This window comes from Cetorhinus maximus, chromosome 5 (genome assembly GCF_964194155.1).
Source record: "Cetorhinus maximus chromosome 5, sCetMax3.hap1.1, whole genome shotgun sequence".
NCBI lineage: Eukaryota > Metazoa > Chordata > Chondrichthyes > Lamniformes > Cetorhinidae > Cetorhinus > Cetorhinus maximus.
Window position 1 is genome coordinate 144,349,923 of NC_135883.1, and position 26,743 is coordinate 144,376,665.

The following is a 26,743-nucleotide window of genomic DNA, read 5'->3' on the forward strand; positions in this document are numbered from 1 at the left end:
TGGAGGGATGATCCAACCATGCCATTCCCACCACTGATCACCCAGGTCCACCCTCAGGACACACTGCCTTCCTGCACCAAGTGTAAAGTGAACCGTTAATCAATTGGACGATTCCTGACAGTCAGTAAAACAGCCAGTTTTCCCCGTCTCTAAGATTTGCATCACTAACAGATGAACATGCTCAAAGAAAACGAAACCACATTTTTGTTTTCAGCCGTTCCTATGATTTTCCTCTACGGTTGCTCGCAGCCAGTGTCCTGGAGATTAATCTTTCATTTCTGGTCAACCCCGGAGCGTTAGCATTCTAGTTAAGATACTGCCACAAACAGTTGCGAAGACAAAACAAGTGGACATTACGTTTCCACAAGATTCCAGAATTAACAGGGCAACAGGCAAAACTGCACACGTGCGTTCGCTTTAAAGTCACAATTTGCACATTATTTTCCGATCATCCAAAAATTTCACAAAAGGAGTGTCTGCGTATGGCAAGAAGTGACAAGCTGAACACAGATGGATTCAGACCATCAATATCTTGGAAAGGTAGCAGAACGCAATAGTGCCAGGGGATCTTTTGCACCACCTGAGAGGGTAAACACAGCCTCAGTTTAATGCCTCATCGGAAAGATGGCTCCTCCAACAGTTCAGCATTCCCTCAGTACTGCACTGCAGAGTTAGCCTAGCCTTTTGTGCTCAAGCCCAAGGAGTGGGACTTAACCTTCTGACTCAGCTGTGAAGGTTACCAACTGAGCCACGGCTGCCGCATAACTGAGTGGGTTTCAAAAGGGTGGCTGGTGGGGAATTGGTTTAATATAGATGTCTGCCACTGAAGTGTGCAATTCACAACTCCCACCTCACCATCCCCCTTCCCCCCCCCCAACCACCCTTGCCAAGGGTGAAATCTGGAACTCATTGGAGGTCAGAATTGAGGGAGTGGAGTGGTCTCTGAATCTTCAGGATATGGGAAGGATCAAGGCTGTGGAAAGATTTGCAAATGAGGATAAGAATTCACTCAATTTTCCAGAACCGCTTCATCCAATTCAAGGTCACAGGGAGCCGGAGCGTATCCTGATAGACACCGGGCACTAGGCGGGACAGGAAATGGAGCTTGTGGATTTTTTTAAAAACTGCTTTACTTTTGCTAATATTGCGATAAAATGGTGCATTTTGGAGCATTGCAAAATAATTTTGATAAACTATTAAGACCTAACTGATTATGTGTTGTTTGCGCAGTGGATTATTAGTATCATCGTAATTAAAGGGTTACTATGGAGTTTGCTTAATAACTGAAGGACTGCTGTTTTCTCTAATGTTATGTGCCCTGGATATTGATAACAGCTGTAAGGTTTAAAGGTTTATGCCGATCAGGAAAGGTTTGAATAAGCTGGGCTCTTTCCCTAGAAAAGCGGGAACTGAGAAGTGTGCTGATAGAGGCACGCTCAGGGCAGGATGCCAGTCCGTCACAGGGCACACAGTCACACTCACTCACATGCACAGACACACACACTGGGGGACAATTTACCGTAGCCAATCCACCTAACCAGCACGTCTTTGGACGGTGGAGTTGGGGGGGGCAGCAGAGAGAAGAACTGGAGCACCCGGCAGAAGCCCACGCAGACACGGAGACTCTGCATACAGACAGATACCAGAGGTCAGGATTGAACCCAGGTCCCTGGAGCTGAGGCGGCAGCGCTAACCACTGTGCCACCGTGCTGCCCAGGGTGAGAAATTTAAAATTGAAAACAATTGAGCAGACCCTGAGATAATAACAAAGTTATGGTATTTTTTAAGCTACGTTTCGATGGATTACACCATCTGCCATCTGCATGCTGCTTTGAGATAGCAGCAGCATTGACACTTCCCATAGCAGCCTCCGCTGCAGGTGACAGGACCACCTCATTTACAAAGCATTTACAGCCCAACATGTCCACGCTGGTATTTGTGTTCCATTTGAACCTCTGCCCATCATTCTTCACCCAACCCCATCAACATATCCTTCTATCCCTTTCTCCCTTTCATAATAACCAAACTTCCCCTTAAATCCATCCCTGCTAGTTACCTTAACTACTCGGTGTGGTATGGGGCTCCACATTCCGACCACTCTTTGGGTAAAGAGGTTTCTCCTGGATTCCTGTATGGGTTTATTAGCGAATATCTTATACTTATGGCCCCTAGTTCTGGTCTTCCCTGCAAGTGGAAACATCTTCAACATCCTACCAAATCCTTTAAAAATCTTAAAGGCCTCTATTAGCACACTTCTCAGTTCCCACTTTTCTAGGGAAAGAGCCCAGCTTGTTCAAACCTTTCCTGATCGGTATAAACCTTTTAGCCTTACAGCTGTTATCAATATCCAAGGCACATAACATTAGAGAAAACAGTCCTTCAGTTATTAAGCCAGTTGAGCAAACTCCATAGTAACCCTTTAATTACGATGACACTAATAACCCACTGCGCAAACAACACATGATCAGTTAGGTCTTAACAGTTTATCAAAATTATTTTGCAAGACAGATTAATAAGGCCATAAAAAAAAGAGCAAAGCATTGGGGTTCATTTCTAGAGGCAAGGAATTGAACAGTAGAGGGGTTATGTTAAACCTGCAAGCTTGCCACACAAAGTGCCAGGCAATGACCATCTCCAGCAATAGAGTTTAACCATCTCTCCCTTGATGTTCAATGGGATTATCATTGTTGAATCACCCAGAAACACCCTAGACAGTCATCACTGACCAGAACCATAACCAGACCAGCCATATACATACTCTGGCTACAGCAGCAGATCAGAAGCTCGGGAATTCTGAGGTGAGTAACTCAACTCCCACACTCCAAATGTCCACCATCTACAAGGCACAGGTCTGAAGTGTAATGGAACTTCTCTACATGCCTGGATGAGTGAAGCTCCAACATCACAAGAAACTTGACACCATCCAGGACAAAGTAGCCTGCTTGATTGACAATGCACCCACCACCTTATTCACTCCTGCCACCACCAATGCAGTATGTGCCATCTACAAGATTCGATGTGGCAACTCACCAAGGCTCCTTTGACAGCACCTTCCAAACCCATGACCTCTATCATCTACAAGAACAAGGGCAGCAGGCACATGGAAACAACATTACCTGCAAGTTCCCCGCCACACCATACACCTTCCCGACTTGGAACTATAAATTGCTGTTTCTTCACTGTCACTGGGCCAATATTCTGGAACTCCATCCCCTGCAGCACTTTGGCTGCACCTACACAACATGGACTGCATCAAGGCTCACCATGACTTTCTCAAGGGCAATTAGGGATGGGGTAATAACCGAATAAAAAGTAGATGTTCTGGTCTCCATGTTAGAAACAGGATATACAGACGCTGCAGAAGGTGCAAAGACATTTACTGCAACATAACTATCAGGAAAGATTGAACATGCTTGGGCTCTTTTCTCTAGAAAAATGAAGACTGAGGTATGACTGGTCATCAAGATTATGAAAGTTTTTGACCAGTCAGACATTGTGAAGGAATCTATATTTTTGGATTTTTGTCTGTGATTTTCTAAATTAGCATCTGAGAGGGGGTGACCTCCTGGTTGATTGGAGATTGTAAGATTTAAAGGTACAGAACAAGCTTGGACACATTAGACCCTGCCTAGGAACAGGGGCGGATCCCTATTGGGAGCTACTAACAGGTCTCAGATCAGTTCAAGGGGCAGAATGAACTGCAGTTCATGGGGGGCAGATGGAGATTACACGTTGGCTCCACACAGCTGAAGTGCTGCTGTTAGATCCATACTGTTGAGGGGGCTGAGGCTCAGAGAAACTGCAGGAGTCGTTGATAGCTCCATGCCGCAAGGATTTGGGGCTCAGGGAAACACAAGAGAAGAATTTGCTTGGTGTAGCTGGGGAGATTGGAACTCAGTGAGGCTGGCTATTGAAGCAAAGGAATGCCCAGCAGTAGTGGTGTTCTGCTCAGAATAGCGAGAGAGCTTGTATCGGGCTAGTAATTCGATGCAGGAGTGCAGCCTTGTGAATCCGGTAGGACGCAGTCATGGGAGAAGAGGTTGAACGACTGGGAGGTGAACAGTCATTGGGCAGTCCGAGTTAGAGCAGCTATTGAGGGAAATCAGGAGCCATATTGTTGAATGAGAGGAGCCAAGATCCCTCAGGAAGAAGAGAGTTTTAATGGATTTTGAGATTCACGGTGATCAACGATGTCTGGATGGGTTACTGAGAAAGCCATAGGATGTGTCTTTGCTGTGTCTGCCATTTAAAAAGGTGCAGTTTGCGGTGGTGTGTCCAACCACAGCTGGTCTGTTAAAACATGTTTACCACATGTTAATTCTGGATATTAGGAATATAAAAAAGAAAGTGTTGATTGTTTGTTTTGCTCACATTTGTACAGTGAAATTTTTTCTATTTGTTTAATAGAATGGAATCTTGTGGCTTTTTTCTTTTTTAGTGAGTAACTGGGATTTCAAATTTTGTCTATTTTAACAAAAAAAATGTTATTAGTCCCTAACCGGGTTGTAGCGAAATTTGGGGGTGGGGGGGGGGGGGGGGGGTCTCATCTGCATTCATACCAAAATTTGGTATGTGATTGTAACAACATAGAGATGAGGAGGTTTCCACTTGTTGGAGAGCTCAGGTCTAAGGGCCATAAATATAACATATACACAATAATAATTCCAATTCAGGAGAGATTTCCTTGCCCAGAGACTCGTTACCAGAGGGAGCAGTTGCACTTAAAAGGAAGTTAGATACACACACAAGGGAGAAAGGAATAGAAGCATAATGTTAGCAGGGTTAAGTGAAAGGGATGGGCGGAAGCCCATGTACAGCATAAATGTCGTCAAGAACCACTTGGGCCAAATGGCCTGCTTCTGTGCTGTAACTATATTGTAATAACATGCAAAATGTGTTGTAGTATGATTTTGGTATGAATTTGTGGAAGACGTAGAAGTACCTGGATCCCAATTGCACTCAACACCTCAAGAACATGGTTGCATTGGCCGACAAACAAAATCAATTGCTTGCCTTAACAAGTAGGCTGGTCCTATTTAGTCCACCAGCCAATTCATGCTGCTGTTAAGATTGGCACTGCCACTCTGTTGGCCAATGAGGGATCCCAGCTGCTGCAGCGAAAATAAAGCGTGTACGTGATAGGTCACTTGCAGCAACCCAAAGAAATAGAAACACTGGAGGCTGGGAATTTGAAATCAAATAGGTGAGCTGGAAACATCAGCAGGTCATTTCCCATCTGAAAGATTAAAATTACGTTGATATTTCGGGTTAAGCCCTTTCTCGGCACCATTAAAAAAAAGGTCCCATCTGGAGCATTATTCTCTCTTGCATGTGGACTGACCTGCTGTGGGCTTCCTGCACTTCCTGTTTTTTGCAACTGATGTGCGATATTAAATAGTGCAAAGTGATGAAGATTTAGTTAGAAATTAGCTCGTCGGTTTTCTAACAGCCAGAAATTTGGTGAGCTTCCGAACCAATCGAATAGGAAGGGAGTCTGACCCGCCGCTGCCTTCCATGCTTTCAACTGGCCTGAGTAAAAAGCGCGGCTCTCACTTTAATTATTAACCAAGTGGCGTCTTCAGTGAATGTGTCCTAAACTGAGCAATGTGGATTTGGAGAAGGAACAGTGCAGATCGCGTGAGGAGCGAATGGAAAAAAATGCAAGAAAAAAAATGGGCATTTGGCCATAAGTAGCAAAATAAAATCTCAAACACGTGGCTTTGAAATGTGTCATTTGAGTTGCATTTTCTCAGCAGCTCATTCATTAACTAAAAAAAAAACAGAAACACTCAAAAAAAAAAATTCAGTTTACATTTCTTGCAATCGTATCAGTTGGTGGATTTGCAATCGCAGTGTATGGCTTGGCGCAGAACTGGAAGATGTGTCTCTATAGGCTATAAATCACACATGGCAGCTGTGATCATTTACATAGAAATTACAACACAGAAACTGACCATTCAACAAAACCAGTCCGTGGTGTTTGTCCACCTCACAGGCTGTAGTATAGTCCCATGTGCCTGCCTTGTTCCAATTGCCTCCAATCCCCTCTGTACATTACAGAATGTTGACATGGTTCCGCTTTAATTAACAGCGTGTGCCAGAGATTCACAAGTCTGCGTAAAACAGTTTTTTTTCTGTTCTCTGACCTGAATCGCTTCTAGTTAAGCAATTATAAATAATCATGTTTAATCCAGCATCTTTTTTAAAATATTCCTGATCCCCCAACCACTGGAAACACTGCTTCTATCCACTCTGTCCCATAAATATTAAACACTTATCGAAATAACCCCATAATCTCCTCTGATCTAAGAGAAAGTGTCCCACCTCTTCATTGGCCATCTCAACTCTGGCAGGGAATCTTCATAGAGCACACAGGCTTAAAACAACACCAGAAACTAAGCAAATGGCACATTTGAAAGAAAGACTTGCATTTACATAGCGCCTTTCATGACCTCTGACATCCCAAAGCGTTTTACACCGTATTATGTCATTTTGAAGTGTAGCTACTGTTCTAGTGTAGAAAACATCAATTTGTGCGCAGCAAGCTCCCACAAGCAGCAATGAAATAAATGACCATATTGTCTGCTGCAAGTGTTGGCCGGGACACTGGGGAGAACTCTTGGAGTACTGCCATGGAATCTTTCATGCCCACCCGAAAGGCTCCTTTTTACTGAGCACTATCGGCACTGCACTGAATTGTCAGCATAGATTCTGGAGTGAGACTTGAACGCAAAACATCTGAATCAGAGACAAGAATGCTATCAATGAACCACAGCTGCAGCAAAAAACTAAACACATGTAAAGCAAGGAGAGTATGTTCCAACCGGAATCATGTTTTATACACTCCTGTGAGGGGCCTTGGGACATTTTATTCCATTAAAGGCACTATATAAAATCGGTGGTGTTGTTGCTTGAAGGACATGAGGCAGCTCTTTGGCACACTTACCTGTACCAATGCGCTCGAAGAGCCGAGCACTTAAGTCCCTTTGACGTGTTTTTAAAAAAATGTTTATCTATTGACTTTTCAAAAGGTTAGAATGGAATCTGCTTCCATCACTTTTTCTGCCAAAACAATGTCCTGCCAACGCTGTTTTAAAAAAAAAAAAATTCTCTCATACTCTCCCTTTGCTCAGCATCGTAAATTTACACCTTCTAGTGACTGGCTCAGAGTAAAGCAATCTGGGTATGTCCAGAGGTTGTGCAAGACTTTTGCCATTTACCTCATCAGATCTTCTCTTGGCCTGCTCTGTCCTAAATGGACAGAGCCCCAGTTTCTCGTGTTCCTTTATAATTAACATGACCAGGTAGTATCTTGGTGAATCTATTCTGCACCCTCTCAGTGGCCTCAACATCCTTCCTAAAGCAGGATACTCAATGTTTTAACTGTGGTGTAACCAAGTATTTACACAGGTGCAGCATCACCTTTTGTGCACTAGGCCTCTATTTATGAAACTCAAAATTGCACGTGGGCTTTCCACTTCACAGTTTTATCAGCTTGCTCTCTCATTTCATGAACGCTCAAGGCTTTTTATCTTATTCCATTTATTTTTTTTTTAAAAATGAGCTATTAAAAGTTTTACTGTTGAATGTCCATTTTTCTCTCACTTTTCCACCCAAAATTATCACTGCATAATCCTTTGTATTAAGTTTCAACAGATATCTCCCCACCCAATCTACCAACCTACATCCTCCTTAAGACATACAATTCTCCTTAGTTAATCTTGCTCTGAATTTGTACACGTCATCTGTAAATTTTGATTTGCCAGTTGAAGCTGGCGAGCTATCCTGCTACACCCACAAGGAAAACAAAATTAATAAAGTTAGAAAAAGGTCACTTTTAGTAATGGAACAATTCATATTTTGAGCAAGCATATGGCACAACACCAAAGTTTCAGATTTGTTATTCCCTGGATGCTAGTACTTTTTTTCCCTACCTCGCCACTATGGCCATATGGTATACATGTATGCAATTTTTCAATTAAGAATAGTACATTTTCCACACACTTTTTCTACCATCCAAGTTATCGATAGTTAAGAGTCAAATGCCTATTTAGGAAAAAATATATTTTCTTAATCTATAGTGTCCATGAATTTCTAAGCACAGCCATCTAATATTTATCTGCTAGAACAAAAAAAAAATTTGTTTCTATACAACATTCATCATCTATTCAGGATATTTCCTAGGCACTTTTCAATGAATTAACTGCTATTGGAGTGTAGCTGCTATTGTTAGGTAGAAAAGCAACAGTCAGTCAATTAAACAGAGCAAGGTCCCACAAACTGCACTGGAATAAGTGACCAAGTTAGACTGATTTGATTCTGTTGTTTAAGGGAGACTTGCTTTTTTTTTTAAAAAAAGAATTCCCCCCCCACCCCACCCAAAAGACACGACCCCATGCAGTGTAGCACTCCCTCAATATGACACTGAAAAAACAGTCTAAATTGTGTGCTCAAAACCTGATGTGGGGCTTGAACCTACGACCTTCTGAAATCACAGCAAGTGTGCTGCCACTGAGTCACAGCTGACAGAATTTGAACATTTTCATCAAAAAGTAGTTTTAAAGAATAGTGCTGTCAGAAAATTGTCAAAATTTGTAAACTCTGGTATAAACGAGAAGGCCCTTGTGTGAAAAAATGATTTCACTATTGAATACATTTGGTCAGGGATTATTTCTTAACTGCTACAAAAACAAATTCTGACTTTTGGACAGGCTGAAAGAGTTTTTTTTTTAAGAACATGCAGCAAAGGAGCTCCATGGACCTAAAGTCCACGATGCTGAAATTTGGCCTTTCCCTTAAAAAAGAGAGTTGGGTGTTCCTTTAAATGCTGGTAAACTAAAATTCAACATAGATCCAACTCTCTTGATGAGAATTCCGACGGTTAGAACAATAAGAAACAGTGAAGCTGCAGCCTCTGCTAAATGAAATGTTTATTAAGCAGTAAGTCAACAGACTGATTAAAGTAAAACTAGATTTCTTATCAAATATTGTGGAGCCAATTTTGAAAAGGCTTGCTACACTGTAAAGAACATTAGGGAAGGAGATGGTGTAGTGGTTTGTTGCTGGACTATTAATCCAGAGTCACAGGGTTCGAATCCCGCCACAGCAGATGGCGGAATTTGAATTCAATAAAAAAAAATCTGGAATTTAAAAGAAGTCTAATGATGACCATTGCCGATTATTGTATAAACTAAAAACCCATCTGGTTCACTGATGTCCTTACCTGGTCTGGCTACGTGTGACTCTATACGTGTGACTCTGAACAATTAGGGGGATGGGCAATAAATGCTTGCCTAGCCTGCGACACCCACATCCCATGAATGAAAAAAAATTACAAGTTTTTTATTAAAAATCTTTTGCAGTTTTAACCCAGTTGTAATGATGAACAGGTTTGTGGGGGAGTTTTGTGAGCTCGGTGAAGGAAAACAGGCTTTTCAACAATTCTGATTCACATAATTGTATTCTCTTAAATTTTTTATTCCCCCTACTGTTTGTGCCCCTTACCCTTGCACGACCTGTCAGCCAGTCCCAGTCAAATTCCTAAGTTGTAGAACTAGTAAAAAGTAAAGGGATACAGATTTTATCTGTGGCATTTGCATCAAATCCAGATTGTCACAGAATAATTCTGTATCATCAAACAAGCTGAAACAAAAATCCCCAAATACTTGGACAGTACTTTCTCCCAGATTTAGCCAAGAGAAAATTAAAGCGCTCCACCGCTTTAAATAGTCACATCGCAGCCAAAGCCCAGAAGATTTGCAAATGTAAAACAGTAGCCAAGAGCTACTTTCAGGTACCATCTCAAAGACCTTTTAGCTTGACATTGATCAATTCAAATGCAAAGTGTTAAATAAGTAATTGCAACGTTAGGAGTTTAGTAAAGCTTCCTTACCCAATCCCCTTGCTCTGGTAGGGTTAAATAGGTGTTTGTAAAATGGATAAAAAGATACAGCTTCCAGATTAGAATTTGAAGCAAGTTTTGCTTTATTTAAATTAAAAAGCTGATCATATTTTCCACAGTCACACAAAAGCACTCACTCAGTTCTTCCAAACATCACAGGGCACTCAAAAACAACACTTCTCTTTTTTAAACGTATAAAGGCTTTTTGTCTAGTGTCATGAGGAGGGGTTGACGAGCCCAGGAGTGTTTAACAGGAATTCATCCATGTACTGAAGATTTTTTAAAAGGAATCCATAGGTGGAATCCAATGATATGTTTGCGATTCCCAGAAATTCTAGAACTAGCGGGCATGGTCTCAAACAAACAGGAGGGGAGATACACAGGTGATCACAATATAACTACTGCATGCAGAAGGTGATGAAAGTCTGAAACAAACTGCCCATAGATGCAGCAGAAGCAAATACTGTGGGAAAATATTAAGGGAAAATCAGACATTTGAATATTAGGTTTTATTTTGGAGAAGCGACCAGATGGGCTAAAGTGTATATTCCAGTCCTGGACTGTGTACTGAAGAATTATTTCAAAGATCTGAAAAAAAACAAAAATATTTGAGAATAGGATTGTCCTTCCTCCCACAATAATATTTGTCACTTTGGCAGTAGTTCAATATATGTGAAAGAGAAAAATTTAGCAAACTGATTTCCAATTGTTTAAAAACGGGCATAAATTAATATTCCATGTTGAAGAACTACTTTTAAAAGCAGCCACTCAAAAAGGCGCTTTAATAAAGGTTTATTGAAACTTACCTTTGAAATTGTTTAACTTTGAAATTCCTCCATAGTCTTGCCTCTCCTCATCTCTAATCTCCTCTGGTTCTACAATCATCCAATATCTCTGTGCTGCTCCAATTCTGGCTTCGAGGGCCCCTGATTTTAATTGCGCCACTAAGGTAAAAGCAAAATACCGCGGATGCTGGAAATCTGAAACAAACAGAAAATGCTGGAAAAACTCAGCAGGTCCAACAGCATCTGTGGAGAGAAAGGCAGAGTTAACGTTTCAAGTATCGTACAGACTCGAAACATTAACCCGGTCTTTCTCTCCACAGATGCTGTGAGACCTGCTGAGTTTTTCCAGCATTTCCTGTTTTTGTTTAATTGTGCCATTATTGGCAGCTGCCTTGGCCCCCAAGCTCAAATTCTCTCCCTAAACCTCTCCAGCTCACTTTCTTCTTTTAAGACTCTCCTTAGAGCCTACCTCCTTGGCCAAGCTTTCAGTCATCTGCCCCCATACCACATGGGGCTTGGTGTTAACGTATGTTGGTGAACATTCCTGTGAAGTGCTCTTGGGATGCTTTTCTATATTAAAAAAAGGTGCTGTAAAAATGCAAGTTTCGGCTATTGAAATTAAAAAAAAAAAAATTTCATACCCAAATTTCAAGCATATTTGCATTACAGCAAGGGGTTGGATTCAGGACCAAACAATTCAAGGGCAATTAGGGATGAGTAACGAATGCTGACCTCACCAGTAAGGCTCACATCCCATGAGAAAAAGGAGCACACCCTCCTACTAGAGACCTTCTGAATCAAACTCATTTCATAGTGTCAGGAAACAAACTCGAGTGGAACAAAACTGAAAAGAGAGTAAAAATATTTTAAATTTATTTACAAAAATATTAGGGGGAGGAGATAAAGGACTAACCAAACTTAAGTTGAAACAAAATGCCTTGATGTACAGGTCAGACATTCTTGAAATGCCAAAAGGCTTTTTTTCCCTGAGCTCATGGTTCCTGGGATCTGGGATCTTAGAAGTTCAACTTGTTGAGATGCAAGTGGTTCAGACGTGATTAGAAAAATAAATCCCCCTGGCGTCTGCAGAATGGAAGCAACAAAACCACCAAACACACCAGGTTGGCACCATTTGTAGTCAAGACCCATCCTAGCGTGAGCTGACTGGGCACACATTCTTCAACTAGGCCAAGGTCTACATAGAAAAAGTGCTTTTGTTTGAAGAGAAAGATTACTGCCGACTGTGCTGGGAGACTACATGAGGTTTCACACATACCGAATCCTGCATCTTGGAAACTTTGCTACACCGATCTTAAACCCACATCCTGTATGAGCAGTTGCACAAGAGAAGCAAGTTAGACTTTAAAAAGGCTGCAACCCAACAATAAGAGTACATACGAACATGCAAATTAGGAGTAGGCCACTTGGCCCTTCAAGCCTGCTCTGCCATTCAATATCATGGTTGATCTGATTGTAACCCCACTCCACATTCCTCCCTACCCCAAATAACCTTTCACCCCCCCCACCCCCACACCTTCCCCGTTAATCAAGAATCTATCTAGCTCTACCTTAAAAATATTCAAAGATTCTGCTTCCACTGCCTTTTGAGGAAGAAATTTCCAAAGATTCTCAACCCTCAGAGAAAATTTCTCCTCATCTCCATCATAAATGAGCGATCCCTTATTTTTAAACAGTGACCCCTAGTTCTAGATTCTCCCATAAAGGAGGAAACATCCTCTTCACATCCACCCTGTCAAGACCCCTCAGGGTCTTTTGGTTTCAATCAAGTTGCCTCTTACTCTTCTAAACTCCAGTGGGTAAAAGCCTAACCTGTCCAACCTTTCCTCATAAGACAACCCATCCATTCCTGGTATTAGTCTGCTTGGGTAGAACTTATAAATGTTTCTACATGTGATTTATTTTCAATACATATAGCGCTCTTTTGGCACAGACACCACTACATGGAGTGCTGTGCATAAGTGAAACATTAGTGGGAACTTAAAATTAAGAATTAGAAACAACCAAGTGATAAAAGGACTGGTGTAAATGCAACATCATGCAGTAACTTAAGGGGAGCAAGCAATCAGTCATATGTAAATTTTCAGCAAACACCACCTTTCACCCAACACCAATACTTTAAAAACATGCTGGTGGTTCAAAGGAAAGTGGTGGTAAGCAAAGTACAGACTGATTATGAGCCACTATTGCAGTGTCCAACTGGGTTGATTGTCCCAACACCCGCACCAGTCTGCTCTTCTTACTGCCACTTCATTCCTACCTCAACACTATGTCGGGTGAGACAAGCATTTACTCCCCTGTACAGCCAACTGGAAACCACCCTTCACCCTTATGAGAACTGCTGCATTATAAAATACACAGGCAATTAAAATCAAGGTAGTAATTGATGGGAGGGGGAGGCAAGAGTGGCACAGGAAGAAAGGCATTTCCGTGAGAGAGTGTCAATTTGTGCACTTTAAACTGACAGCCCTAGTTTTACAAGAAATCTGCACAAGTCAAGAATGACTCCTTACTGCTCTCTTCCAACAGAAGAGACCGATGTAGGTTGGCACAATTGCCACTGATTATTGCAAAAGTCGATGTTGGGAAAGGGAAATAGTGAAGGACTATTTTCCCCAAACAAACACCATTTTAAAATGAATAAGCTCTTTTATTAAAACAAACAGAAAAAGTCTAGATAAATATTACTGAGAACCACTTAATCTCAGAGTGGAGACAGTGTTCCTCCTGACTCCTTCCTGCCTTATCTGACTGGAGAAAGAGGCAAGAATTCACAGCAACAGTAGTCCCACATTACACTTACAAGTAACATTTTACATATTACTGTCTGTCGTGCTGAACACCACTCGCAACATGTTCCTTTGCCCTTTTTCTTAAGTACAGCTGATAGGCTGGATTTAACAACTGCAAATTTTGACTGAATATAATTTGAACAAGCTGAGGCTTGTTCTGAGTGATACCAACAAACTCCTGAGCAAGAAGCTGAATGCACACTCATCCCTATCTAAAGAAAATTTGAAAACATAGTTTTATTCAACAATGATAGCTTTTTTTTGAAAAACATTTAGCTAGTGAGTGATTCAGTTGCACTTGAGACACAAGCCGGCCTGTATGTTTACATTGTACTTACAAACTACTTAAGCTTTGCTGATGGAAAAGAATCCTCCAGTTTTGAAAACTCCTGGGACCAATGTGGTGTACACAAAGAGTTCTGGCAGGTATTTCACATTGAAAATGTTGAATATTTTACTCTCGGTCCATATAAAATTAAAATTGCAAACCTAGCCCGTCAAAATCTATGGTACAGTGACATTCATTTCTAAGATATTTTATCCCAATCCCTTCAGTGCCAAGGAATAATTTATCCTTGCTCTAAAATAACTGCCAATCTTTGCAATGTAAAAGTACCCCTGTGCCAAAACCTGGTACCCTCTTTCTTCCTGCATGGCCCCCATCCTCAATGAAATTTTCAATGACATGTCTCACAACCACGTAGGCTGTGACAAGCTAAAGCAAAGAGCTGCCACTCCAAACAAACTACTGGCAAAAGCAGCAAAAGGCGTCTGGGATCCAGAAATTCCCAGTCATTTCAATCTGTGCTAGCTTCACTGATCTAAGTGAGGCCATCAGCTAGGGCACTGTGGTCAATGCCATCATCCTTTGGTTAGGATGGGGCTCTTGATCACAGGAACAGGAAAAGGCATTTCAGCCCCTCGAGTTTGCGCCACATTCAGTTAGGCTGCAGCTGATCTGCACCCAAACTTGAATTACCCTTTGGCCCATATCCTTCAATATCCTGACTTTACAAAAACAAAAAAAAAAAATCAATCTCATTCATGAAAGTTTCAATTGTCCTTGAATCCATAGCTTTTTTGAGGGGGGAGAGGTCCAGAATTCCACTACCCTGTTTGTGAAGAAGTGCTTCCTGAGTTTCACTCCTAATGGTCCCGCTCCAATTTTATGATTATGAAGGGTTCTCAAAATTCCCACATTTTTCATATCATCAACAAGGATATGACTTTTGGACTTTTCCCAGAAACCAGGTGAGAGGAGGCAGAATACGCATTCTTCCCTTTAAAACAGTCAACATGAAGCTAAAGCCCATTAAAATCTTGCATAAATAATCGCTACTAACTACTAAGGCAGGAAGACCACAATCAATGCATTTATGCAAACCCATCAATACTCCACACATACAATGGCTTTCAGTTCAAGACTAGTTCCGGGGGCAGGAAGACAATGATAAACATATGCCTAGCCCATTAAAAACAACGAGACAACAATCACCTGGGGAAGCCCACCAAAATCAAACAAAGAACCAACCTTGATTTGGATTGAGGTAAGAAATTTGAAAAAAAGCAGTATAACTGGGCCAGGAGATCTGAAGTGAGCAGCTTTGGGCAGGGTGAGCAGTTTGAAAAGCTGACACAGGACAGAGAGCAGTTGGGAGTGGTTGAAGCCAAGTTTAAGCAGGGAGCTGAGCCAAGCGGAGGAAGGAGATCTGGAGGTTTGCAGGCCCGCAGGCAACATCACGGCGAGGGGCACAGGGTGGCAGGCTCAACCGAAGACAACAAGGCCGCAACCGCAGCCCTCCACGAAGATCGACCACCCACAACCGCGCCCTCTACCCAACTGAAGAACTTTCGTAGATACCACAGTACAGAACCACGTGGGGACGGCAGGCCCCAGAGGACACAAAGAGCGTACCCCAAAACTGCAACCGGCTTACCTGGCTGGATTTCGAACTGTCAAGGAACCCTGGTTGGTGAGCATGATCCCTGACCTCTCCTAGTTCAATTTAGTTAGGTTTTGGGGGTGGGACAAGGGTAAGGGGATTGGTAGCGTGATTTTCCCTTGTTATGCCATGTGTTCCCCATTCTTAACTAAGTGTACTTTGTAAGTCTGTATAATATCAGTGTAATCCTAATGTCATAAGTTCATTTGTGACTTCAATAAACTCAGTTTTTTTCTTGCACCAAAACCAGTTGTCTGCTGCACTTTGTCACAACCCCCAAATAAGTCTAGAACCCAGGGAGCAATTCGAACCGCTCAGAAGTCAGAGATGAAGCTGACACACACACACCATCATTTTAAACACCTCAATTAGATCATCCTGCAATCTTCTACACCCAAGGAAATGGCAGCCAAACTTATGCAACCTGTCCTCATAACTTAACCCTTTAACGCCCAGTGTCTGGTGAACCAATGCTGCAGCCTCTCAAAGCCAATATATTCTTCCAGAGGTGCATGTCTAAAACTGAACAGTGCTCCAAGTGGGATCTGGCCAAAGTTCTGTACAACTGAAGAATAACTGTTCTCTTTGGATTCCTACCCTCGAGATAAAGGCCAACATTCCATTAGCCTTTGAGACAATAGGAACAGCAAGAGGCCATTTAGCCACTCCAGTCTGTTCCACCATTCAATGGAATCATGGCTGACCTCTGACCTAACTTCATATACCAGCCTTTGCCCCATTCCTTCAGTTAACAAAAATTTAATCAATTTCAGTTTTACTTTTAATGATTGACCCAGCAATGTCCATTTGCGGAAGAGGGTCCCAAACATCTACTACCCTTAAAGCAAATGTTTCTTCATTTCACTCCTATGAAGATCCAGCTCTAACTTTTAGACTATGCCCTCTAATCCTAGACTCCCCAACTAATGGAGATAGTTTCTCACTGTCTACCCAATCTGATCCCTTTAACATCCTTCTAAATTCCAGGGCCCCAGTTTCTGTCGTACTCCATGGAATTTGGAAAGCAACTGGACCTATTGTTTTTTGTGCCTGTTCACTAACTTGAAACATTTTGGTTCAAATACACATATTGCTACTTTCTCCAAACTTCTAGTTTCTCACCATTTTGAAAATATTTCAATTTATCTTTCATAAATTCAAGGTGGATGACCTCACACTTCCCCACATTGAATTCCATCTGCAAATGTTTTGCCCACTCACAATCTATGCCCTTTTGTAACTTCCTGTCTTCCATCTGCACTATTTGCTGTGCCTAACTTATTACTGTTTATTTCCCTATCTCCGACTGGAACGTCCATTTGGGGGTTGGGAGAATGACACCATGCGAGCATAGGATAGGGCTCAGCTATGATACATGATGGGAGCCAGCAAAAGGGTAAGTCTTTTAAATGAAAAATGGTCCCTGAGTGAAGTACTGGAGAGCTGCTAGTATCTATAGAACTATGTCCATCAGCATCTTCAGAAGGGGAAAAGAAATGTTGGTGCTAGTAAAGATAACTATCAATCTCTGTCTCACCCTTTCCCCAATATTCATAATATTCACTGCCTTAAGAAATGCCCACAGAACCACCAGCAGCCATTTAATGTTTGATATGACATTATGACTAAACCACCTGTTGGCCATAATATTTAGACAGTAAATGCCAAAAGCTGTCAAGACACGATTTCATCACCACTCACATGGATGGCAATGAAAGAGATGCAGACATACATTCAACTCAGGCATTTTCAAATCAGGAATTAACACATCAAGGTTTATTATGCATGACCATTTTTGTAATATTTGCAAGTTCAAGGTCATCAGGAGCTGGTGAAAATAATAAATCCTGTTATTAATAAGGCATGAGCTCTAGGCAAAACCCAATTCCTTGCAGAGATATTGTACACTACAAAAGACAATGTAAATAACTTCAGGTTATCATGCTACGCAAAACTCTTGCAGCTGTCATCTGATATAATCTTATAACTGCACACCCTTAACTTCTAACACTCCAATAATAGTGTTTCTATCTATCGTTTGCTTATTTTGAGAATGTGGGGATCGGAGAATCAGAATCAGGTTTGTATCCTCCAATATTCCGTAAGACTGGAAAAAAACACTACATCTTATTTTCTAAATAATGGGTAAAACTGGCCTGCCCAAGTAAACTGCCCAAAGTAACCTGCCCAAATTTCAGAAGGTTGGTGTTCAAGTACTACAGCTAGGGCTAATCATTATCAACAAGAGAAGTGTTCATGAATGGGCAATATTGGTCTCCCAGTTCAGGAAAAACAATAGTAGCATTCCACTGCTTCAGATGTTTATTGAATGCATATTGTAGCCAATAGTTCACAACACTATTAGAACATTTACTGCACAGAATATTTACAGCCCAATAGATCTATATCCATGCTTATGCTCCACAAAAGCCTCCTCTCATCCTTCTTTATCTAACACCATCAACTGACCCATTCCTCTCTCCCTCACATATTTGTGGTTTACTCTATTTACCTCAACAGCTTCTTAGGTAGCAAGTTCCTCCTAAACCAACTCCACTCAGTGAAGCTCCACGGCCATGCTCAGTCAATACCAAACCCATTTAACAGTGATTTATTTGGCCACAATGAATCCTTCTGAAAAAATGGCACAGATTGCTGGTTTTGCTTAGATTGTCTATCATGGGGAGTTACCAAAGCAAGTACATCTTATTCTGCATTAATTTTAAATACTTTTGGATGATTTCTTTCATTTTTATATCAAGACAGTTTATCAGACAGGCCCAGGTTACCCATCTATAACAGCAGAGTCCCTTCCACTTCACCCCAGCCCCAGTCTTTCCAAAAGACCTCCAGCGAAGCACCAGTGTGATTTTTTTCCCCTTGCCCCACCCATTCTCCCCATCACTCAATGTGCAGTTTTGTGTTATGGATCGACCTTCATTGAGAACTGGGCTGACGCTGTCCCTATTCATCTCCTTCGGGATCCTTGCAGGCAATGGAGAACTAAGATAGTCATACTCGCAGCCGGAGTTAGCTACATACCCCTGTCCCAGGAAGTAAAATGGTCTGTTAGCTAGTTAACTGAGCAATGCGCAAGAAAAACTTATTTGAAAACAAATTCTACTCACACATGCATCAGTTAATCATTCAATATTTAAACTACATTTTTAAAGTCAGCTGTGACTATTATTCTGGTTTGATAAGTGACAATACCATTGCTGAAAGCAATAAAACAAACCATATCCAAAATCTCACTGAAGGGTTTCAAAACTGACAACAAACATAACTTCCATCAGATCTGCTATCATCAGTTCTCGATTTAAACTTGCTCAACTCCACTTGTCACACAGTGCTATTGGAGCTTGGAACACCATCACAGGGAATAGCTGAGGCAATGACCATCTATCTCTTAAGGGAAGAGTAAATGTCTCAAGCAGAGGCAGATGAAGAGGGCAAGGTATTTTTTTCCCCTCTAGAAAGGGAAGAAAAGCCACAATAGTTTGAATTCCTTCCCTCTGTGCTGTAAAATTCCATGGTTTCGTAAATGAAAGAATGTTGGTTTTTTTGCAAGTTTACCCTTAACTACTGTACTTGACAATATTTTCAAAGCCTTCCACCCTCCCCCCTCCTCTCCTACCCGTTGCACACTTGCAGGATGCACTGGTGAATCTATATAAAACCTTGGCAAGTAGGAGTACTGCACACACCATTGTGCTCCACACTCAGGAAAAGATCTAGAGGTGAGAGAGGGGGTGCTGTCTGGTGTGAGGAATTACCAAAACAAAAAAAGAAAAATTAGAGCTGTTTTGAGAGAGGTGCTTAAAAAGTTACGAAGGGATGGGATGGCTCCCAGAAGAACATATGCAAAGGTCGCATGACAAACGAGGTTGCATTAGGGATAATTTATGCGAACATTGATCATGTAGAGGGTCCTTCTATGGGAGGTCTCGGGCACAAAAATTCTCCTTTAGAAATGCATTATCGAGCTGTTTTTTTCCCCTCCACATAAATAAGATTTCACAGAAACATTTCACACTTGTAATTCCACAGAGTTCGAATCCAACACAGCCTTTCAATCTATAAATAAAGGATTTGTGAATGCAGCATTGTGGAGAGGGGATTCCTTTGGAGAGAGAAATAAAAAATCCCATCAAATCCCAGTAATTAAAAAAAAAAGGGAATGGGGCAACACGATCTCAGATGGTGTGTAGTAGTCCTTCCTATACAGCTACGGCTGCACCTGTGTAAGGCTGTGACAGCGCTAAACGGCCCAGGCTACCACTCCGGGGCGTCAATATCCCATCGCTAATGCAGTTACAGTCAGTCTGTAAACAGGGATTGCGGGGGGGGGGGGACAGGAACGGAGGTGAGAGTTGTACAGTGGAGTTTGGAGATGGGGGGGTGGGGGGGGGTTATTTTGAACCAACAATCTCTAAATCTGATCATCAACATTAGACCGAAAACACGTCCAACGATCGTAGACGGGCACCTGAAGAGGAAAGTACATATTTAAGTTGTAGGCTAGAAACTGGATTAAAACTATGGGAGGGAACCCGAAGCTTCAAAGAAAACGTTTGGAAGTAGCGGGTTGTAATTCAAACTGATACAGGAGTAGCCAGGTTTTAGCACAAAACACCCCTTTTTCAATGAAGAGTAAAAGTGAGCGGGACTTGCGCTGGATTCATATCTGGTGTGCACGCTACCAAATAAAGCAGGGTTTCCCGTTACAAGCTTTGGCTGGTGATTTGGAAAACAATGTAACAGCGGGGGGGGGGGAGGGAAAAAACAAAACCTATCTTGTTTAAAAACAAAAATAAAAACTGCAAAGTACCACAAGAGTCTGGAGACCTCACTGCGGTTGCAACCCAGTGTTTGTTACTAACATATGTTACCAGCTAGGTTTAAAAGGAACACTTCAAAATAAGGTCATTGGCAGGACGAGGTGGGGAGGGGGGACAGAGAAAGAACAAGAGAATATATAAAACTGCATCACTTTATATTAATGTTTACTGGCGGACACCACTCTTCCACCCACCCGTTCGGGGTTTTATTTATTAATAACGGGACTTGAAAGCTTTCGAGAATGCAAAAGGCTGTTACTGCTGACAACAGAAACCCCCTTTCGGTTATAAACGTCTCACAAAACACACACAAGCCAGTATCAATAAAATGTGACATTGAAACACACAATATCCAATTTTAAACAGCATCCCACGAGAGACCCGCTAGGTGCAGCTGACCAGTGTATGTAGTATGCTCGTTGCCCAGTGCGAGCAATCTGCTGCAGCCTCTCTCCCTCTTTCCCCTAAATCACATCCCTCTCTCTCTCTCCATCTCACCAGCAGCTCCCTCCCTCTTTTACAATACCCCACACAAACTTCCAAATAAAACTGCAAAACTCGCTACTTGAAATTGCAAAGAGGAATAGGAGCACTGGCACCTACCCGAGAAGCCGGCAGGCTTGCATTCACATCTCCTCTGGCTGCTCTCCACACACACACACAGCCACCTCTGCTCTGTTACTGAAGCCTCTGTAACTCCTGCCCGACTCGCTTTCTCTTTGTGCTAGGGGGCCGGGAGGCTCTGACGTCACCGGGCTCGCCCTCTCACACCAACTTGGCCGCGCAACCCACCCTGCTGTCAGTGCGGAAGTGACGTCACTGCGGAAAGCACCAAGCGGCTGACGTCATAATGGAAATTGAATGGAGGGGGGAGGGGGCTTCTCTTCCTGAGGCGGGAACCAACCTCCAGCAGTCCCTGCTTGATACATCACAGGCATTTCGAAATTCATCTCCAAAGCCACATGAGAGTTTGTGCTAAGTTAGCTTTTAGTGTACAGAGAGATTGGGAGACCACTGAAAATTTCAAATTTTTTTCTTTTCCAGTGTGAGACACACACACAGAGAGGAGTCCACAAAATAACTACAGATGAGAAAGGCCTTTCGGCCCATCTTGATTCACCCATCCGGAGATCTCCAAAAACTCACCCCATTGAAACATTCAATTGTTTCTGACATATCAATCCTAAAATTGCCTTTTATTAGTTTTATGCTCATGCCTTAGAATCCCTCCCATTGCTTAACTTAAAGTAATATTGTGAGTTAACTTATTTTATATTCTTAACAATGTAATATCACTCCTCAGACACCCTAAACTGGAAGGTACCTTCATAACCCATGTGCCGTGACTTTAGGGATTAGCCTTGAAGCTCTTCCTTCTACCTCCAGATCTTAAATGTTCTCTTCTGTTTAGAATTATTCAATATAAATCAAAGGACACCAATTTATCACTATATTGGTCACTGGTCAGACAGTTTTGCATGGTTTTGGTCCCGAAATGGTAGGTCATACAGCAGCCTTGGAAAAGAACAGAGGAGTATTACGAGAATGATTCTTAGCTTAAAAGGAACTCAACTACTTGGATAGGCTTAAAGACTTTGGACTATTTGCTTCAGAGCTGTGTAAACTGAAAGGAGATCTATAGTGATATACAAAATATTTAAGGGGCTGGATAGGGTTCATTGAGAAACTATTCCAGTTTAACACTTGGGAGAAGACCAGGTATCATGAATGTAAACTAAGCAAGAGGAGACATAGGCTGGATTTCAAGCAGTTCTTCACCCATTCCCCAATGGAATCTGTTACCTGTTGGTGTAATGGCTGCTGATTTTCTGCATTACTTTCAAGAAGGGAATTTGACCGGGACAGAGATCACATCATATAGAAGGTAAGTAACTTTATAAAGAAGGCTTGGCTCATGTGATCTCCCGGATTGGTTTGATTGCCTGCAGGGGTCAGGAAGGAAATTTCCAAATTAATTTTTTCTTTAATGGCCTGCTTTTTTATTTCTTGGTTTCGCCCTTACCAAGGCAATACACGGCTGCAGGGACAGGATGGGGAGTACGTGTCAGTCATGATGCTTCAGCCATCATGGTATGTGGGGAAGGTTCGATGGGCTAGCTGGTCTTTTCCTGTTTGTCAATTTTATATGTTTGTATGTTTCTTTTTGAGCAGAATTGGACACAGTATTCAAGATATGGTCTCGCCAGAGCTCCATACAATTTCAAAACCGTCCAGCAAAAAGCAGCCCACTCGATCAGCGCCCAATCCACTACCTTAAACATTCACTCCCTCAACCCCGGGCACACCATGGTTGTAGTGTGTACCATGTACAAGATGCACTGCACAGCTCGCCAAAACTCCTGCCGGAGCAGTTCCCAAACCAGTGACCTCTACCACTTAGCTCAGGCTTGTCCAACCTTCTTGCATTGTGGGGGGGCCACATTTTGAAATTTTTCTCACTCAAGGGGCCGGTGAGCAAATTTCAGAAAGATAAAGTTTGGCACAACAATAACCAGGAATTTTAAAAAAAACATGAGGTATGAAAAGAAACAACTTGCTGAGCAAAAAAAAAATCAAAACAATGAATAGATTTTTTTTAAAATGAGTAATAAGATGAGTTTTCAAGTGTGATAAGGTGAAAGTGTGTGTGTCTGGCTCACTCCGGGTCTCAGCATGCTCACTCACTCTCACCCACTGTGATAGTGGATGAGAGTGCATGTTGGTGGGTGAGGGTGAATGAGAACCCTGAGACTGGGAGTAAGCCAGACTTACACACACACTCTCCCTCCCTGCACACACTCTTTCCCCCTCACACACTCTCTCTCCCCCCCTCACATTCTCTCACTTTCCCTCTCATCCTCACACTCTCCCTCACACTATTGCTCTCTCTCCCCCTCACACTCTCTTTCCCCCTCACATTCTCTCACTCTCTCCCCCTCACATACGCACTCTCTCCCCCTCACATACGCACTCTCTCCCTCTCCCTTACACATGCTCATTCTCTCCCTCTAAACCCCCCCATTGTCTCCCAACCCACCATACTCTCTCTACGCCCCACACACTCTCTCTACCCTCCCACGCTCTCTCCCTTCACACTCTCTCTCTTCCCCCTCATAGTCACTCTTGCCTGCCTAACACTCACTCTCTTGTCCTTCACACTCACTCTTTCTCCCCCTCATGTACACTGTCTCCCTCACACACACATTCTCTCTCCTTCTACCTCCCCCAACATACTCTCTCTCCCCCTCATACTCTCTCTCTGCCCCCTCACACTGTCTGTCACTCTGTCCCCTCCCCTCTCTCCCTCCTCACACTCTCTCTCCCTCCCTCTCACTCTCTCACAGTCTCCACTCACTCAATCAGACGCCAGCAGATTCCACTCTGGCTCCGTCCCGCCCTGCTCCAGCTCCTTCACACCCCACTCCAGCTTGCCTGAGCCCTGCTCCAACTCTCTCGCGCCTCACTCTTGATAAGCAGCAAATGCAGGGAGGAACCAACCTGTGATTGGCTGAGCAGGGCCAGAGTCCAGAGGCCCAGGGGGCCACAATGCGTGAGTTGGACAAGCCTGACTTAGATGTACAAGGGCAGCAGATACCTGGGAACACCGCTACCTATAAGTTCCTCTACACCATCCTGACTTGGAAATATACCATTGTACCTTCATCATGGGTTGTGTCAGAATCTTGGTATTCCCTACCTTATAGCACTGTGGATTTTAGGTCTGGCTCAAGGACTGCAGTGGTTCAAGAGTCAGCTCACCACCACTTTCTCACAGACAGTTAGAGATGGGCAATAAATGCTGGCCTTACCAGCGATGCCCATATCTCATGAATGAATTTTTAAAATTCCTCATTGCAGCAGCTAATTGGTTCTGAAATGATTCTACGGTCATTTTCCTCTACCGGGAACTCCATTCTATGTTTTGGCCACTTATTGAGTGAAGAATAACGTCCTGATATTTGTCCTAAATTGATATTTAAATAGTTTCAACCTGTGTGTCTTTATCTTGCATTCACAATTCAAAATAAAACTATTTCTTGGATTTACCTCATGTAATATAAAGGTCTGGCACATAAAGGGTTAATGTGGGACTAAGTACCGTACCGCCCAAACAGTGATGTAAGAGAGCACATGACCCACACCTAGGGATCAGTGTTGTGTTGGACAGAGCCGTGTGTAGAAGCAAGGATGGAGATGCCCCCTAGCTTGGACCTTTGCTGTATATAGTTTCTTGTAGTTAATAAATACTTACTGATGAACTACCTAAGACCACAAATGCTTTTACAAGACCTACTAAACTATGCCCAACATATTACAACATGGTGGCAGCAGCAAATGGAACAAATCAAAACCTTGCTGAGACTGCAGAAGAAAATTAAAATCCTGGAAATCTGAAGGAAAAATAAAAGAAGCTTTCTGACCTGAAGAAAAGCTCAAGAAGTGAAAGTGCAGAAGGAAATCGTCAGAGAAAAATTCCAAAGAAAGACTTGGAAGCTGAAGGGAGAAATTAAATTCCTCACTGCAGCGGAAGACTTCACTGAATCCCATGAAAGTCCAGCTTCAATACACAGAGTGTGCAGAGTCAGCAGACCTAGCAGGGGTGAGCTAAAAATGTTAAAATTCCTGGACAACACGAGTCCTGAAAAACGTTAAACGCTGCAGTGGTCAGGAATTGCAGTTTAAATCGCTGTCCAATTCCTGGGTTGGCGGCTGAGTTCACTCTGAACAAAGAGAAAAAAATAATGATCAATTAAAAATTAATCATGACTGAGTAGGCAGCTTTAAAAAACCCAGCAAAAGCCCAAAAGGCTGTGGAAGCTCAATCATTGAGCATGTTCAAGACAGAGATCAATAGATTTCTGGATACTAATGACATCAAAGGATATGGGGATAGTGTGGGAAAGTGGTGTTGAGGTAGATGATCAGCCATCATCTAATTGAATGATGGAGCAGGCTCGATGGGCCGAATGGCCTATTCCCGTTCCTATGTTCCTAGAGATCACAGCCATCAGCGACTGACTCCCAATTGTCAGTGTCAATGTCCGCCATCTTCATCTCGCTTGCAGGTAGCTGCTCCCTGGCAATGAAGGTATGGATGTCCAGGAGGTTGTGGTCCGGCGGCCAGTTCACCATGCAGAAAGCCTTTGGCCATCATTCATCCGATGAAGTTGGCTGAGCCAGTGCAGACGGCGCTGACTTAGCAATGAGATCATGCTGATGGAATCAGCATACTCCAGGGCTTCTGAATTGATGACCTTGTTGTGCCAAGAGATGCCGAATATACATCTGAGACAGTGAAGGCGGAAACTGTTTCGGCTTTTCTCTACTCCCATTGGCCTTACAATATAAAACCCTTTGTCACTTAATCTCTCCTGCCCTCCACCCTATTAGAGACCTTCCCATTTGTTCTTCCTACCTTGTTCCACTTGCTCAAAATCTATTACATTTCTAACTTTTCTCAGTTCTGATGAAAGTCACAGACCTGAAAAGTTGAGCTTGATTTTCAGTTGCATGTGGGAGTGAGATCGGTGTGGGCGTGCTTTGAAAATAACACTCCCGGATGGTGTGTCCTGAAGCCTCAGTGACACGTTGCTATTTTCAAAGTGAGGACCGGAGGGGTCTGGGGGTGGGGAAGGGGGGTGGGAGTGCAGTGAGCCGGCAATTCATTCACCTCCAATTAATTGCCCGGTAAGCAATTTTGAAATCACAGATCAGAAAATTCAAACAGTCTGATGCACAATTGTTGGCTGCAATGTGGGGAGTCATCAAGTCATGTTAATTCTGAAAAAGAATTTTTGGCAAAAGGGTTGTTCTGTCAGGATGGGTCTACTACCTTCTCACTGGCTGTTTGACACTTCACTGAGCCTGTGTCCTCTATTGTGCAAGACAGCGGCAAGCCCAGTCATAGCTACCGTCTGTCTTTGAGGATTGTAGTCCAGTGTCAATTCCCACTTCCAGGCAGTGCTTGGTGCCACTAATTGGGCACCAAGTCCGCCATTGGCCCAATTAGGGGATCCAAGTTTGAAGATGGAATCGCATGTGTGACATAGGCATGACACAGTGTCGGGACCTGGTAATGATCCGGGCATCGGATTCCCAAACCTGGTCTCTGTTCAAGGAAGAAGCGGAGAGCCCTCGGACCGTCCTGGTGGGGGATGTAGGTGTAGAGGGATTGGATGTCCAGGGTGAAGAGGAGGTGGTTAGGGCCAGGGAACTGGAAATTGTTGATGTGACGTAGGGCATCAGAGGGATCGCAGATGTAGGTGGAAAAAGACTGGACAAGGGGAGAGAGAAAAGAGTCAAGATAGGAAGAACTGAGTTCCGTGGGGCAGGAACAGGCTGACACAAGCGGTGTACCGGGGCAGTCCTGTTTGTGTCCCGTCTTCTCTACAGAGGATACAAGTAACATCCCACAAATAGCTGTATATCAGGAAATGGAAGGGAGGGAGGAACTCAGGAAAAT

At 42.8% G+C, this 26,743-nt stretch overlaps 1 protein-coding gene across 4 annotated transcripts in view; it reads right to left on the reverse strand.

Annotated features, from left to right (window-relative positions):
- The window catches only part of LOC144680987 (tyrosine-protein kinase Fyn), a 290,651-nt gene extending 269,677 nt beyond the window's left edge, over positions 1-20,974 (reverse strand). For 3 of the 4 annotated variants that reach the window (XM_078542619.1, XM_078542617.1, XM_078542620.1), the window contains exon 1: positions 20,884-20,974. The gene's annotated coding sequence lies outside the window, so the exon portion shown is untranslated. Of the gene's footprint in view, positions 1-20,879 lie in introns of all 4 variants that reach the window. The other variant, XM_078542618.1, reaches the window with a different exon arrangement.
- Positions 20,975-26,743: the final 5,769 nt, after the last annotated feature.